The 12,722-nt window shown below is 45.5% G+C and overlaps 1 long non-coding RNA gene across 1 annotated transcript; it reads right to left on the bottom strand.

Moving 5' to 3' along the window:
- Window positions 1–11,119: 11,119 nt before the first annotated feature.
- Window positions 11,120–12,488, bottom strand: LOC141147803 (uncharacterized). Its single transcript, XR_012245149.1, has 3 exons — window positions 12,408–12,488; window positions 11,471–11,564; window positions 11,120–11,348 (listed from the first exon to the last, which is right to left on the bottom strand). It is a non-coding gene; the product is annotated as an uncharacterized lncRNA (long non-coding RNA).
- Between the last annotated feature and the right edge of the window lie 234 nt (window positions 12,489–12,722).

Below are 12,722 nucleotides of genomic sequence, written 5' to 3'. Positions count from 1 at the left end.
TATGATAGGCCCATCCTATCCAGGGGCGTTTTGGGGCAGCTTGTAAGTGTTCTGTAACATGGGTCTCTACCAGGACCATGACGTCTGCCCTTTGTGACTTAAGGAAAGTGAGGGGAGCACTACGTTTGATTTTGTTCTGCACCCCCGCAAGTTTCATGTCAGAAACTTAACTGACGTCATTGGAGATATGGGCGCTATATAAAAGGACAGCAGCCAATCGGACCAGCAGGGCAGCAACTGGGCTGCAGATAAAGACCTCTGACAGCATGGATTCGTACTAAACAATTTGTAATGTACCAATCTAAATTCTTATGTGCAAACTCCCTCAGTGGGGACCACTTGCATCAAAAACGGGGTAGTGGAGTAGAAATTGCCTATCATCAGGGTCTTTTCTGTACACAGTTGGTGTTGAGGGAATGGAAACATCATGAGTGTTCCAGCTTATTATTAAATGGGTAAGCATATGAAGGGGTTCGAGTCACTTCAATGTTTAGGTTTTCCCCCCACCCTATGAATAAATTGCATTTGTAACGGAGATTCGGGCTCCAACACAGGAAAGAAAAACAGTAGATGTGCATACAAGCCATACTCACTGAGGCACCGGAGCGATCGGGTAGCTAAGCAAGGCACCTGCGTTGATCCAGCCACTCTGCGGCCATGGCTGGGTTCTCGAAAAAACTGTACCTTGTCGTCCTCTTCCACCCGCAGCCTGGCGGGAAACAGCATGGCATACTTGAGGTGCAGGAGGCGCAGGCGGTGTTTGACATCCTGAAACTGGGATCTCCGTCGCTGGACCTCGTTAGAAAAATCCGGGAAAACCGCAAGGTGGATATTTCCCACTGGAATGTTGCCTTTTTCTCTCGTGAAATGCAGAATTCTATCTCTGTCCCGAAAATTAAGAAATTTAGCTATGAATGTAGGAGGTGATCCCTGTGGGGGAGGTTTCGCCGGTATGCGGTGTGCTCGCTCCACTGCGAACATAACAGAGAAGGTTTCCCGGCAATAGGCCTTAAGAAGGACGTCCCCGAGGAATTCCGCCAGGTCAGTCCCTTCTGCCTTCTCAGGGAGCTCAATGAACCAGAGATACAGCGATGAAGACAATTCTCCGTCATCTTGGTGTGCATGCAACTGCTGTATTTGCCTCTGTACTTCTTCAGTGGTATGCTGTAATGGATGCAGGATGTCCTCCGTTCTACCGATGTGGGTTTCGGTCTCGGTAACCCTGTCTTTCAGCTTGGAGAGATCCTGTTGGATAAGTGAAATCCTGTCGGATTTTAACCTCATCTATCTTAGCCGTGAGAGTATTCTGCAAGGTAGTGATGGCCTCCAGTACCTTGGCTGTATTGGCCACATTGTGTTCTGAGTCAGAACAGGTGTCGGAGCCATCTTTGGCCTGCTGGTCCTTGTCTTGCCAGTGGTATTTCGCTAGCTGATTAGCAGTCTCTGTTTCTTTTGGGTGGGGACATGTCCTGTCCGAATCCCAGGACCCAGAGGAGGTTAATCAGGTAAATATATCCACAAGCAATCAGGATAGTATATAGGATAGTAAGCAAGCAGAGCACGCCCCCGCATGCGTTTCTCTTTAAGATAAAAGTGGTCTCTGTGGCGGATTCGCCGCAAGATCAATTTTATTGGCGGCGAGAGAGGTGTCCCCCCTCCCGCCGCGCTCCAGTCGTCTCCCGTGGATGCCTGGCTGCCAACTGAGGGGAAGATGGCCCCTGCTCGGCTCTATGGCATGGGAGGGCAGAAGCGACGTCAAACGTCACTTCCGCCCATAGCTCTTAAAGGAGATTTTTTTTTTCAATTATTATTATTTATTTTTTTATTGAATTTTAGTGTAAATATGAGATCTGAGGTCTTTTTGACCCCAGATCTCATATTTAAGAGATCCTGTCATGTTTTTTTCTATTACATGGGATGTTTACATTCTTTGTAATAGGAATAAAAGTGACCCTTTTTTTTTTTTTTTTTTAAACTGTGTCAAAATAAAAAACTAAAAGTAAAATAAATAAGAAAAAAAAAAACATTTTAAAAGCGCCCCGTCCCGACGAGCACGGAAGCGAACGCATACGTGACTAGCGCCCACATATGAAAACGGTGTTCAAACATGTGAGGTGATCATTAGAGCCAGAGCAATAATTCTATCTCTATACCTTCTCTGTAACTCAAAACTGGTAACCAGTAGACATTTTGTAAACATTGCCTATGGAGATTATTAAGGGTAAAGTTTGTCTCCATACCACGAGCGGACGCAATTTTGAAGCGTGACATGTTGGATAATAATTTACTCGGCGTAACATTATCTTTCACAATATAAAAAAAATTGGGTTATCTTTACTGTTGTCTTATTTATTTATTCAAAAAAGTGTTTTTTTTCCAAAAAAGTGCACTTGTAAAACTGCTGCGCAAATACAGTGTGACAAAAAGTATTGCAATGACCATCATTTTATTCCCTAGGGTGTTAGAAAAATATATATATAATGTTTGGGGGTTCTAAGTAATTTTCTAGCAAAAAAAATGATTTTAACTTGTAAACAACAAGTGTAAAAAAGATGCTCGAGGCTGAAGTGGTTAATGAATTTCGACAAAAACTAGTTTAACAAATTTTTCTGAATATTCGTAAATTTGAATATTCGAAAATTCGGAAATTCGTGAATTCGGAAATTTGGAAATTTGAAATTCAAAAATCCAAAAACCTAAAAATTTGAAAATCTGAAATAATAACTAAATAATAACTATTACTAACTATTAAATTATAGGTATTGGAATTTCCTTTCAAATTTGGCTGTCAGTGAACATAACAAATACCGTATCGAAACGACTACCGTATCGAAACGAATGCCATATCTAAACGAATGGAACGTAACAAATGAATAATAATAAATAATAATAATAATAATAAATAATAATAATAAAAAAAGTTTTTATTAATTAGTTCCGTTCCATTTGTTTAGATGCGGCATTCGTTATTTCAGATAATTCGTCATTTTAGATAAATTCGTATTCATTACGTTTACTAACAGCCTCCCATTCCTCCTCCAGACACCAAAGCAATGTAGTTTGTTTTGCTTATTGTACATGTGGTTGAATAATTAAGAAAGCAGAGCTATACCTGGCAGTATTTTTACGGATGGCTTTTGGTCTCCTTTGACCTCTTACCATTACTTGATTATATACATTCTCAATGTAACATTTGGAAGATCAGTCACATGAGGGTATATGTTGTTTGCTATCATAGTCTCACAAGCATAATGGATGTGAAAGGGAAATAAATCTGAGGAATTTTGTGTGACCTTTAGAGTCAATTACCCAACAGTTCTAGGCCTTCAGCCAAATTTCCTCCCCTGACTATATGTTGAAGGCACAATCCAGACTTCCAATCCCCTGCCATACATCAGAACACACACAGGGCCATCCGGTCTGCAAATACTCAAAAGAGGAAAGCGTAATTTATTATACAAGGCTTTGATTGTTCTAGATCATTGGCTTTGTGGTAGCTTCCAATTAGGGCTGTGTTTTGTTTGTTTGGTATCAAAGATCCACCATGGGGAATGTGAGGAGCATTAGTTCTTGAGCTACTCATCATTTGAGCATGCTGGGACTTTCAGTTCTTTAACAACTGGTTCTCCATCCAAGTCTGGATAAAAGGCTGGTTCCATAAGCTAGTGCCAAAGATACACCATAGAGATACTGAGGACTCGGAGCACTAGTTCTCGATCTACTCTTCATTTGAGTGTGCTGGGACTTTAATTTATTCAATGACTGGTTCTCTGCCCAGGTTTAAATAGAAGGTTGGTCCAATAGGATAGTGCCAGAGATCTAACATAGAGAAGGACTAAGGAGTGCTAGCTCTCAAGCTACTTTTCATGAAAACATTCTGGAGCTCAGATTCTCTAAGTCCTGGGTCTAGGACAACAGGGTCGCTAAATACACAACTGCCTGCTCTGCACGTAAATGCATTTCATGAGTCTTCTTGCCACACATTACAGTAGATCTACACCCACTTAATAAAAGCTTCAACATGTCAATGTAGATCCAAAAGTTGTTTGAAATCTTTATATTATCTGCAGTTTTTAATAAAATAATGCCTGATTGTCCTGCCATTAGGGATGAGCCGAACCCCCCAGTTCGGTTCGCATCCAGAACATGCAAACAGACTGAAAGTTTGCGCAAACTTTCGAACACCGTTAAAGCCTATGGGACTCTAACGTGAGAAATCAAAAATGCGAACTTTAAAGGCTAATATGCAAGTTATTGACCAAAAAAGGGTTTGGGGACCCGGGTCCTGCCCCAGGGGATATGTATCAATGCAAAAAAGAAGTTTTAAAAACGTCTGTTTTTTCGGGAGCAGTGATTTTAATGATGCTTAAAGTGAAAAAATAAAAGTTAAATATTCCTTTAAATATCGTACCTGGGGGGTGTCTATAGTATGCCTGTAAAGTGGCGCGTGCTTCCCGTGTTTAGAACAGTCCCTGCACACAATGACATTTCTAAAGGAATAAAAGTCATTTAAAACTGATTGCGGCTGTTATGTAATGTCAGGTCCCAACCTCCGCAACATCTCCAAAATACACCCCTTTCTAACCAATGACACAACAAAGCTCTTAATTCACTCGCTGGTCATCTCTCGCCTCGACTACTGCAACTCCCTTCTCATTGGCTTACCTCTACATAGTCTATCACCTCTTCAATTCATTATGAATGCCGCTGCCAGACTCATCCACCTTACCAATCGCTCTGTGTCTGCCACTCCTATCTGTCAATCCCTCCACTGACTTCCGCTCGGCCAAAGAATTAAATTCAAAATTCTAACAACTACGTACAAAGCCATCCACAATTTTGCCCCCACCTACATCACTAGCTTAGTCTCTAAATACCAACCTACCCGCTCTCTTCGTTCCTCACAAGACCTCCTGCTCTCTATCTCCCTCGTCACCTTCTCCCATGCTCGCCTCCAGGCCTTTTCCAAAGCCTCTCCAATCCTATGGAATGCCCTACCCCAATCTGTCCGCTTATCTCCTACTTTATTAGCTTTTAGACGATCCCTGAAAACCCTTCTCTTCAGCGAAGCCTATCATACCCACACCTAACAACTGTATTTTCATTTTTTCCATCAGCTCACCCCCCACAGTTATTACCTTTTGTTTCCACTTGACCCTCCCTTCTAGATTGTAATCTCTAACGAGCAGGGCCCTCTGATCCTTCCTGTATTGAAAGTGTACTGTCTGCCCCCATGTTGTAAAGCGCTGCGCAAACTGTTGGCGCTATATAAATCCTGTATAATAATAATAATTATTATTATAATAATAATAATTATTGAGAAAAACGGCATGGGTAACCCCTCAGCCCATTACCAGGCCCTTTGGGTCTTGTATGGATATTAAGGGGAACCCCGCACCCAAATTAAAAAAAGAAAAGACGTGGGGCCTCCAGGCCCTATATACTCTGAACACCAGTATACAGGTGGTCCCAAGAAAGACAGGGACTGTAGGTTTGTTCTTAAGTTAAATCTGTTTGTAATTTGGAACAGGTACATTTTGTAAGTGTAGCTCCAGCCAAAAAATCTATTTTTAAGCTTTTTGGAAAACAGAGAAGGGTTATCAGCACCCCTGTAACATTTGTTTTGATGTCTGTGCCCCTATTCAGAAGATTTCACCTCATTTTCTGTCCCAATCACAATTGGATTTAGAAAATTTGTGTTTTTTAGGGAAACAAGGATTGGTGATAAAGCATCAGTGGAGGAGACACCTTTTTCCCATATTAACTCTTACAGGAGAGAATTTCCCTTCCTAGGGGTAGATTTCCTCTCACTTCCTGTTGTCTACCTCCATTTGTAAGTAGGAGTTCTTTGTAAGTCGGATGTTTGTAAGTAGGGGCCTGCCCTACATACTCTGCAGAAATTTGGGTCTTAGGTGTTGGTGGTACCAGAACACTGTAAGCCCTCACAGTTACTCTTGGTGGGCGCTGGAACGGGCCTTGCTGTGAAATATTATATAAAAATTGTAATTACATGCACCTGTTGAACAGGGTCAGAAAAATTGGGCCTTTGGTGGTGGGGTGGTGGTGTTGCCACAACACTGTAAGCCCTCACAGTTACTCTTGGTGGGTGCAGGAATAGGCCCTGCTGTGAAATATTAGATTAAAAATTGTAATTACACGCCCCTGTTGAACAGGGGCAGAAAAATTGGGCTTTAGGCACTGGTGCTGGTGCCACAACACTGCAACCCCTCACAGATACTCTAGTTGAGCGCAGGAAAAAGCCCTGCTGCAAAATATTACAGCAAAAATTGTAATTACACGCCCCTGTTGAACGGGGCAGAAAAATTGGGCTTTAGGCACTGGTGCTGGTGACACAACACTGCAACCCCTCAGTGATACTCTAGTTGAGCGCAGGAACAAGCCCTGCTGCAAAATATTACAGCAAAAATTGTAATTACACGCCCCTGTTAAATGGGCAGAAAAATTGGGCCTTAGCCACTGTGGTGGTGCCCAGAACCAAAAATGTTCTTACAAGCTATCAACATGAACGTTGAGGAGGAATAGGATAGTCACTCAGCATAACAGGATAGTCACTCAGCATCAGTATAGGCAGTCTTGAAGGGATCTCACATTGTTAAAAAATGATTCGGTTACATCAGCATCAGGTGCCTGGTAGCTGGTGATCTAAGACTGATTTATGAAGGTGAGCTTATCAAACGAGTCGGTAGACAGGCGCACTCTGTGATCGGTTACAAAGCCTCCAGCAGCACTGAATGTGCGTTCCGAAAGAACGCTGGATGCAGGACAGGCCAGTAGCTCAATTGCATACTGTGCAAGCTCTGGTCAGTGATCCATCCTCAAGACCCAGTAACCCAGAGGATTTTCAGTTGGAAAGGTCTCGAAGTCTGATCTTGCCCCTAGGTATTGCTGCACCATGTAAATCAGACGCTGGTGATGGTTTCTGGAACCGATCAGACCTTGGGGCTGCGGACTAAAAAATTGTCTGAACGCATCTGTCAGACGGCCACCTTCTCCACCGCTCCTTCTGTGACTGACCAAAGCCTCAGCAACACGTTGTCCAGGACCAGGAATTTGTAACCTCCCAGGCTCTGGAAACGCGTTGCACAAACCTTTCTACAAGGCCTCCCGAAGATGTATTATCCTCTGCTCCCTCTGCTGGATAAGTTCCACAACCTTACCCTTGTAGCGTGGATCAAGGAGGGTTGCCAGCCAGTACTGATCCCTCTCCTTGATACCACAAATCCGAGGGTCCTTTCACAGGCTTTGCAGGATCAGGGAGGCCATGCTGCGTAGGTTTGCTGAGGCATTCAGTTTGGAGTCCTCTGGGTCACTAAGGATGACCTGATTCGCAGCCACCTCCTCCCAGCCACGTACAAGTCCATGGCTTTCTGGGGACTGTAAACGATCCCTTGAAGACTGCTGCTGATGCTGAGTGCTAGGCTCCACCTCCATGCTGACACAATCCTCCTCCTCCTCTTCCTGTGTGATCGGCGGGCCCGCATGAACACTGTCTGGATAAAGAGGGCCTTGAGAGGTAAGGAAGTCCTCCTCTTCCTGCCTCTGTTCTGCCTCAAGTGCCCTGTCCATTATTCCACGCAGCGTGTGCTCCAACAGGTAGACAAGAGGGACAGTATCACTGATGCATGAACTGTCACTACTCACCATTCTCGTGGCCTCCTCAAATGGTGACAGGACAGTGCATGCATTCTTGATCATGAGCCACTGGCGTGGCGAAAAAAAGCCAAGCTCCCTTGACCCTGTCCTGGTGCCATAGTCGCACAGGTACTCATTGATGGCCGTCTGCTGTGTGTGCAGCCGCTGCAGCATGGCCAACGTTGAGTTCCATCTGGTTGGCATGTCACAGATCAGGCGGTTCTTGGGCAGGTTGTATTCCTTTTGGAGGTTAGCCAGCCGAGCACTGGCATTATATGACTGGCGGAAATGCACACAGACATTCCTGGCCTGCCTCAGGAGATCCTGTAAGCCCGGGTACCTGCACAAGAACTGCTGCACCACCAAATTAAGGACGTGAGCCAAACAGGGAACATGGGTGAAGTGTCCCTGTCGGAGAGCGGAGAGGAGGTTGGTGCCATTGTCGCAAACCACCATTCCTGCCTGAAGCTGGCGTGGCGTCAACCACCTCTGAGCCTGCCCCTTCAGAGCTGACAGAATCTCTGACCCAGTGTGGTTCCTGTCCCCTAAGCACACCAGCTCAAGCACCGCATGGCATCTTTTTGCCTGAGTGCTTGCGTAGCCCCTTGAACGCCTACGGAGCACCGCTGTTTCCGAGGACAAATCTATAGAGGAAGAGGCCATGGAGGAAGAAGAAGAGGAGGGGGTGGAGGAGAGAGGTGTGTCAGAATCACCACTAGTAGCATTTTGGAGGCGTGGTGGCGGAACAAGCTCCAACAATTCTGCACCCTATCCTGCATCCTTCCCAGCTGCCAGCAGGGTCACCCAGTGCGCCGTGAAAGATAGGTAACGTCCCTGTCCGTGCCTGCTTGACCATGAGTCAGCGGTAATATGCACCTTACTGCTGACCGCCCTGTCCAGCGAGGCCAAGACATTGCCTTCCACATGCCGGTAGAGAGCCGGAATCACCTTCCGTGAAAAAAAGTGGCGTTTGGGAACCTGCCACTGAGGTACCGCACATTCCACAAATTCACAAAAAGGGGCAGAGTCTACCAGCTGAAAAGGCAGCAGTTGGAGTGTTAGCAATTTAGCCAAGCTAGCATTGAGCCGCTGGGCATGTGGATGGCTGGGACCGAATTTCTTTCGCCGGTTTAGCAACTGGGGTAGGGAAATTTGCCTGCTACAATCGGACGTTGGTGTAGCGATAGGAGATTGCCCGCAAGTACTTGGCAACCTAATTCTACACCTTCATTCCTCTCAGTGCAGGTTTCTGAGAGAACTGAAAGTATAGTGGGGTTGGAGATCCCAGCTGATGAGGAGCAAGGAGAGGTCTGCCTTGTTCTTTGGTGTGGGTCTTTTAGGTACACTTGCCAACGGACTGCATGGGAGTTCGACATATGTCTGGTCAAGCATGTGGTGCCTAAGCGGCTGCTGTTTTGGCCACGCTTGTTACGCTTCAGACATATGTTGCAAACAGCAACGGTGCGATCTGCTGCACACATCTCAAAAAAGGCCCACACCAAAGAACTTTTGGAAAAATGCACGGAGTCAGCAGTGCCCTGCACATGCGGAGCTCTGCGGTGTGATGCAGTCGGTTGGCTGCCCTTAAGCTGGCCCCTGGAGGGCATCCTGCCTCGTTGGTGATGTGCCATCTCCTCATCCTTCTCCTCTCTCCTATCAGGCACCCACGTAGAGTCAGTGACCTCATCATTCCCTCCCTCCTCGTCACTGGAGCAAACCTGGCAGTATGCTGCAGCTGGGGGAACATGACTGCCAGTTTGTGGTCCTTCTTGGGCACCCCCTCTCTCTGGGCTCACGTTACTGCCTTCCTCAATCTGAGTACGAAGCCTTCAAAACGCTGTGCATCCTCCTGCAGCATGTACCCAACACTGTGGTCGAACAGTTTGGGGGACTCCTAGGGGCTAGGGAAGGAGTGACTGATGACATTGAGCCGATGGAAGAGGCCGCATTGGCAGCCAAAGTACTCTGAGCCTGGGTGACAGAGGATGAGGAGGATGAGGACGGCTTGGTCATCCACTCTACCAACTCTTCTGCATGTTGTGGCTCAACACGGCCAGCTGCCGAAAAAAAGGACAAGCGTGCCCCACGGCCACGTGCTGAGGATGCACAATGTCCACAACCAGCAATGCTGGCTGCAGTCACAGAGCCTGCTTGCCCTCTTTTAGTGGCCTGTGAGCGTCTGCCTCTCCTTGTTGGCCTTCCATACATACTGTATTTGATTTATTTGTAGTGTATTTGAATAGGTACACCAGGAATGGCCTGCAGTGAGATGTAGCTGTACAAAGCTTGGATGTATATATATATATATATATATATATATATATATATATATATATATATATATACTGATTCTGAATATACTGCAGCTAACTGAATGAACTGCCTACCTGTAGTATATTAGGAATAGAACAACAGGAACAGTCTGCAGCGAGATCTAGCTGCACAGGATACAGTACTGAATATACTGCAGCTAACTGAATGAACTGCCTGCCTGTAGTATATTTGGAACAGAACAGGAACGGTCTGCAGCGAGATCTAGCTGCACAGGATACAGTACTGAATATACTGCAGCTAACTGAATGAACTACCTGCCTGTAGTATATTAGGAACAGAACAACAGGAACGGTCTGCAGCGAGATCTAGCTAAACTGGATACAGTATACTGAATATACTGCAGCTAACTGAATGAACTGCATGCCTTTAGTATATTAGGAACAGAACAACAGGAACGGTCTGCAGTGACATCTAGCTGCACAGGATACAGTACTGAATATACTGCAGCTAACTGAATGAACTGCCTGCCTGTAGTATATTAGGAACAGAACAACAGGACGGTCTGCAGTGAGATCTAGCTAAACTGGAAATAGTGTACTGAATATACTGCAGCTAACTGAATGAACTGCCTGCCTGTAGTATATTAGGAATAGAACAACAGGAACAGTCTGCAGCGAGATCTAGCTGCACAGGATACAGTACTGAATATACTGCAGCTAACTGAATGAACTGCCTGCCTGTAGTATATTAGGAACAGAACAGGAACGGTCTGCAGCGAGATCTAGCTAAACTGAATACAGTATACTGAATATACTGCAGCTAACTGAATGAACTGCCTGCCTGTAGTATATTAGGAACAGAACAACAGGAACAGTCTGCAGTAAGATCTAGCTGCACAGGATACAGTACTCAATATATACTGTAACTAACTGAATGAACTGCCTGCCTGTAGTATAATAGGAACAGAACAGGAATGGTCTGCAGCGAGATCTAGCTGCACAGTAAGCAAAAGGGTGCCACAAAATTAGAAGGGGGATTTTTTATCATTAAAAGGTAGCATCATCCTTTGAATGTTTAGAGCAATAATGTTTGAAAGAGAAGATAGCTAGGGCCACTCCAATTGGGTCCTATCTCTTCCAGGGGAAGAAGGTACTAGGACTATTGCGGTACCAAAGAGGTATGAACAAAGATATGTAAAAACTTTAGTTTATTGAAAATTAAGACATTAAAAGGTCCATATAAGGACACCATAATAAGTAAGCAAATGACATAATACAAAAATGTTAACAGCAATGTTGACAGATAGGTTATGATGTAATGCCCACAAGGGTAAATGAAGGCAGATTATTTAGTACTTGCGAACGTGACCTCTACAGTTTCGCGGTCAAGCCGCTTCTTCAGGAGGCATCCTAGTACAATTTCTACAGAGTAAAGAAATCAACATTACAAAAACAGCTGAACATTTAAATAAAGACAGCAATGTAATAAACATCCAAGACAATTGATATTGGAGAAAGTAGTCGTTAATTTATATTGCACTCACCAACCTTAGCCCACAAGGGGCTGGAGCGACACTGTGAGACTCCCTCGGCGGGCGTTCCCCCGGGTGCAGGCAAGGGGGACACTTTTGGAAAGTACTAGTATAAAATAGGAAATAAGTAATTGTAAGCCTAAGATTTTGTAGTAAAAAATGGGAACACACCTCGGTGTCTGAGATGAAAATTGGAAATGGTGAGAAAAAAAAAAAGAAAAACAAGACAAGGAGAAAAGGGGGGAAGGAGACGGGGAGAGGGGGGGGGGGAAAGGGGGAGGGGAGGAAAGAATGGAGAGTGGGAAGGAAAAAGACAAAAAGGGAAAAGAAAAGGGGAGAAACAAGAGAGAAAGGGGGAGAAGAGAGAGAAGAGGGGGAAAGGGGGGGGGGGGGAAGGAGGGAGGGGGAAAGGAAAGGAGGGGGGAAGGGGAGGGGGAGGGGAGGGAAGAGGAAGGGGGAAAAAAAGGGAGAAAAGAAAGGGGGGAGGGGGAGAAAAACCGGGGGGGGGGGAGAAGGGGGGGAAGGGGGAGGGGAGGGGGGTTAGAGAGAGAGAGGGGGTAAAGGGGGAAGGGGAGAGGAGGAGGGAGACGAGTTGGCAGAGAGCAGGGAATGAAAAGCTGTAAAGGACCCTCCACATAAATTCAGATATTAGTCATAAGGAAGTTTGGGGAGTATAAATCCACCGTTGCTGATATATTAAAGGTTTGACAAGTTCAATGGCTATCCACACCCAGAGATAAGATTAGCACTCAGCAGCCGCTTTTAAACCGAAGTATATGCCATCACGGAAAGCCTTTGAGGGATAAACATATGGCATTACATTTAAATAATAATATGCTGGAAGCTGGGAGCATCAAAAGAGATGCATCCAAGTAAACAAATGTAAATAGTTTAAAAGGAATAAAGGGGAGGAAATAGTATATGTCCCCCCCATGAATTGATTACTTACAGGCTTCTGAGGATATGGAGGTGCGCTGGGTTGTGTGTGCCTCTCAAGCAGACCAGGCAGGTCTGCTGCCTTAAATGTCCCCTACCCGGAAGACCAGCGCCGCAGCTACGTCAGCTGCCGCCGTTTCCGGGTCCGGCTCTTCACTACTGCGCATGCGCGAGGGATCATCCAGTGCAGGCGCGTAGCTCCACATCTGACGACGCTGACGCGTCGTCATGGAGAAGCAGCAAGGGTCACGCCCACTGCTGAAGAGTCGCAAGCCCGCCGTACGGGGGAGAATAAACTCCTCACGTCGCTCGATGAGGAAGGCGGGTG

Source organism: Aquarana catesbeiana, linkage group LG06 (assembly GCF_042186555.1).
Source record: "Aquarana catesbeiana isolate 2022-GZ linkage group LG06, ASM4218655v1, whole genome shotgun sequence".
In the NCBI taxonomy this organism is placed as follows: domain Eukaryota; kingdom Metazoa; phylum Chordata; class Amphibia; order Anura; family Ranidae; genus Aquarana; species Aquarana catesbeiana.
Note: the sequence above shows the minus strand (reverse complement) of the source record. Positions and strands in the feature narration are given on the sequence as shown.